The following is a 5,000-nucleotide window of genomic DNA, read 5'->3' as shown; positions in this document are numbered from 1 at the left end:
GAGAGAGAGAGAGAGAGAGAGAGAGAGAGAGAGAGACAGACAGACACACACACACACACACACACACACACACACACACACACACACACACACACACACACACTGAAAGACAGGGACAGAGAGAAAAAGCGAGACAATGACAGAACGGAGAGAGAGAGAGAGAGAGAGAGAGAGAGAGAGAGAGAGAGAGAGAGAGAGAGAGAGAGAGAGAGAGAGAGAGAGAGAGAGAGAGAGAGAGAGAAGACAAGACAAGACAAGACAAGACAAGACTATTTTTTTTATTTCGAGTGATAATAGCTAAGCTTTAGTTGTTTTTTTTTTACATTCAGCCCCCGCCTTAAACAGGCTCTACACCATACAATACTAAATAAAATCATTGGCATGGTGTTAATAAAACAACAACAACAACAACAAGAAAACACAGACACACACACAGACACACACACACACACACACACACACACACACACACACACACACACACACACACACAGACAAATATAGAAAGAAGCAGAGAGAGTAGCCGATAGAGAATTATAACGAAATCATTTGTGTGAAAAAAGAAGGGAAAGGAAATCGAGAGATCTATTTATATGATTAAGCAAAAATTAACAATAATGAATATTGTCATATGTTTCTTGATAGATGCATATTTTGTTTCTCACAAATGTATACAACGCATCTCCTAAACAACCAGTCTGTATGGTTATTGTGACTGATTGTGATCATTACGCAGAAGTCCCTGTCATATTTTGTATTTGTTGCATGAAATATGAGACATTTTCATGCACCCACACACAGAGTTTATTGAAATGAATGTGTCTTGTTTTTTTCTTGTCTGTTGCAAGAAGGCAGAGAAAAAGACAACGGTAGCACTGACATTCACGCTGCCAAGAATTAGTTCAGGGAGTACATTACGGTCCGAAGTTTCACACAAAGTCCCCCGCCACGGCCCCCCTCCCCCTCTCCCTCTGCAAACACGTGTGTGTGTGTGTGTGTGTGTGTGTGTGTGTGTGTGTGTGTGTGTGTGTGTGTGTGTTCATAAAAATAAAACAAATTATATAGAAAATGCAAAAAAAAAAAAAAAAGAAATCTTCAGAATCGAAACTAAAGTTGACATCCACGCGAGCGAACATGCCTCCGAAACACACACACACACACACACACACACACACACACACACACACACACACACACACACACACACACACACACACACACACACACACACACATGTACCCCCTTCTGCCCCCACTCCCTCACCCCCTCTATTTTTTTCCTTTCGTCTAATATCACTTTATGTCGGAAAACGTAAAATTGAAGACCACAGGTACAAATTGCCTGCGTACAAATTCATTTTGAAATGTATTTATTTATCTAGTTGTTTGTTTGTTTTCTTTATTCATTCGTTCATTTAATTATTCATTGATTCGTTGGCTTTTTTTTTATTCATTTAATTTTCTTTTATACATGAACCCATCTATCTATCTATGTATCTATCTATGTATATGTATATATACATTATATATATATATATATATATATATATATATATATATATATATATCCCCCCCCCTCTCTCTCTATCTATTTATTTTTCATTGCCAATCAGTGCTTTCTCGTATTTTATCTACTTCATTTTCTATTTTTCATTTGATTCAAAAGCCTCGGCAAAGTGTCGGAAGAGGGTCTCTCCAATGATATAACGTAGTAATAATAACAGAAAGACCAGTGGCGCAATCATGATTATTCGGTGCTTGACTGTTGCTGACCGTGACGCAACTCTCCCCCCTGGGCATGACACTGCGGGTTCTGTTTACTGCAGTGGCAGTTAGTTCTAGTTAGTCTGTTGATTGTTGCGGGCACTGAAGAGCGTCAGGAACGGCAAGATAGTCTGTGAAAGAAACATCCGCGTCTACATCAACACTGTCATTACTCTCGATTAGAGTCTCTCTCTGTGTCTCTTCCTCTCTCTCTCTCTCTCTCTCTCTCTCTTTTCCCTCTTTTTTCAAACAACGCACACATACACATACATATATACATACATACATTCTTTTTTCGTTTGAGAACTAGGGACTTACAAACAAAGAAAATGGAAGAAAGTAGTTGTGGGGCGGGGTTGGGATGGGATAGGGAGGGGTGTGTGAGGGCGAATAAAAAAAAAAAAATCATCGATCAGCAACTTTGTTTCTTAAAAAAAAAGAGGAAAAAGTTTTGATTCTCTTTCCTCCTCTCTGGCTGTGTCTTGCTAGCAGCCTCACCAGCAGTGTGCAGTACTTCTTCTTCTGCGTTCGTGGGCTGCAACTACCACGTTCACTCGTATGCACACGAGTGGGCTTTTACGTGTATGACCGTTTTTACCCCGCCATGTAGGCAGCCATACTCCGTTTTCGGGGGTGTGCATGCTGGGTATGTTCTTGTTTCCATAACCCACCGAACGCTGACATGGATTACAGGATCTTTAACGTGCGTATTTGATCTTCTGCTTGCATATACACACGAAGGGGGTTCAGGCACTAGCAGGTCTGCACATATGTTGACCTGGGAGATCGTAAAAATCTCCACCCTTCACCCACCAGGCGCCGTCACCGTGATTCGAACCCGGGACCCTCAGATTTACAGTCCAACGCTTTAACCACTCGGCTATTGCGCCCGTCAGCGTGCAGTACATCGCCAGTGCCCTCACGTCGTCCATCCCATAGTCTCCCATTCGTTACCACCACACCCAGGCTTCGTCTTTCAGCTGTCGCGGCGGCGCCGGCAAACCACAGGAACCCTTTATCGATGTGGGAGTAGCCCGCCAGGAGGCCACGCGTCTGAGGAAACCCTGCACCGCTAATGTCGCCAATGTTTCTACGCCTCCCTGGGCGTACATGAAATAAACTTTTTGCCTTGCCTTACTGCTGAATCACGTCGGTGATGTTCAGTAGTGCCTGTTTCGATTCAATGTACGCACTATACAGCCTACTAAGCTCCTTTAGTATCAGTATCAGTAGCTCAAGGAGGCGTCACTGCGTTCGGACAAATCCATATACGCTACACCACATCTGCCAAGCAGATGCCTGACCAGCAGCGTAACCCACCGCGCTTAGTCAGACCTTGAGAAAAACAACAACAAAACAAAACAAAACAAAACAAAAACAACAACAACAACACCACAAACAAACAAAAAATTTTAAATGATAAAAAAAAGAAGAAATAAGTAAGTAAGTAAATAAATAAATAATAGATAAATTCATAAAAACGAACTACTACTAAGCTCCAGTAATAATAATTGTTGCTGTATTTAGTAGCGTAGTGCTTGTTCTGATCAGACGTACCAGGAGGACACAAACCACCTAAAGCTCAATGCCGACGCAATAATCGCTCTGCCGCGGAGCCAGACTAGACAGACTGAGCATCTTCCCACAGGTGGACACCACAACCGCCAACACCACCACGTCCCTCCAGCAACAACACCCCCCCCCAGCGACCATCTCACGGACTGGAAGTATGTGTGTGATCTCGCTTGTTGGTCATGATAAATAATTTGAAATCATGTGCTCTTTATATTTTCATGTGGACAGCGAAGAGTTGAGGGGAAACCGTGGGGGATGCGTTCCGCAGAGGGGCCATCCCATTCTGGGGCGGATTCTGTCCTGTCTTCAACATTTCTTCGTTCATTGTTAGACATCGTTATCTGATTTATTCATGTTTCTTCGATGAATTCAGTACATGTTTCTTATGATGACTTTGTCGCCTTTCCCACAACCATACTTATTTGAATACTATTGGAACTACTGAAAATGAAGAATCATGAAAAAAAGATGCGAAAAAACAAACAAACATAAAGCAAAAAGATTTTGAAATAAGAAAAAAAGAAAGAAACATTTTTTTTTTTACCAAGGAAGAAAGCTTGTGAAGCAAAAAAAAAAAAAAAAAAAACAAACAAACAAACAAACAAAAAACAACAACCCCAGAACCCCCCCAAAAAACAGCAACAACAAAAAACAAAAACGGGTGCTCCATGACCTGCATGCAACTGACAGTCCCCAGCCAATCCACCGACACCCAAGACTCTGGCAGATACTCAGCACAACCATGACCTTCGGGGGTGGGGGTGAGTGTGAGGCGGACAGAAACTGAGATCACTTGGAGAGAAGGTCATGCATGCACATGATTTATTTGGGACTTGTTTTTTTTTTCTTCTTCTCTCTTCTTCGTCTTTATTTGGTGATGAATGATGATGAGGCCGCTGCCATGGAAGTCAATATAGGTCTTTGTCTGTGTCTCCTCTCACTATTCACTCTCATTATGCAGCTGTAGGCTTCTCGCTGTGTTTCCCTGCGTGTTTCTCTCTCCTCTCTTTCCTGCCATCAATCTTTCCCTGTACGTGTAAAATGAACACGTGATTGCATGCGCGCGAGTGTGTGTGCATTGTGAGAATGTATGTGCATTTGCATGTGTGTGTGTGTGTGTGTGTGTGTGTGTGTGTGTGTGTGTGTGTGTGTGTGTGTGTGTGTGTGTGTGTGTGTGTGTGTGTGTGTGATGTACGAGCATGTGCGGATCAATCAATCAAATCAATCAAAAACACTTTATTAATCCACATGGAAATTAAGTTGTGCAATCACAGGCTCATTGTAAACACTGGCATAAAATCATGCGCAACATAAGAAGAGATTAAAACTAGTCAAATAAGAATTCCCAATAGCTGACGATATACAAACCCCCCCCACACACATACTCATGTTAAGATGCACAACAATATTAACAAATGAAAACATCCAACAAAAAAGGGTATAGATTACTAAAAATGACATGCGCGCACGCACGCACACACACACACACACACACACACACATACACACACACACATGCACACACACACACACACACACACACACACACAACACACACACACACGCACACCACACACGTTAAGACCATAAGGTATTGTACAACAATACATAAATAAAAACATCAAGGGAATAAATCGTATATATAAGTAAAATGCACACACA

Source organism: Babylonia areolata, chromosome 24, assembly GCF_041734735.1.
Source record: "Babylonia areolata isolate BAREFJ2019XMU chromosome 24, ASM4173473v1, whole genome shotgun sequence".
NCBI lineage: Eukaryota > Metazoa > Mollusca > Gastropoda > Neogastropoda > Buccinidae > Babylonia > Babylonia areolata.
The sequence above is the reverse complement of the archived record's forward strand: the minus strand, read 5'-3'. Positions refer to the sequence as shown.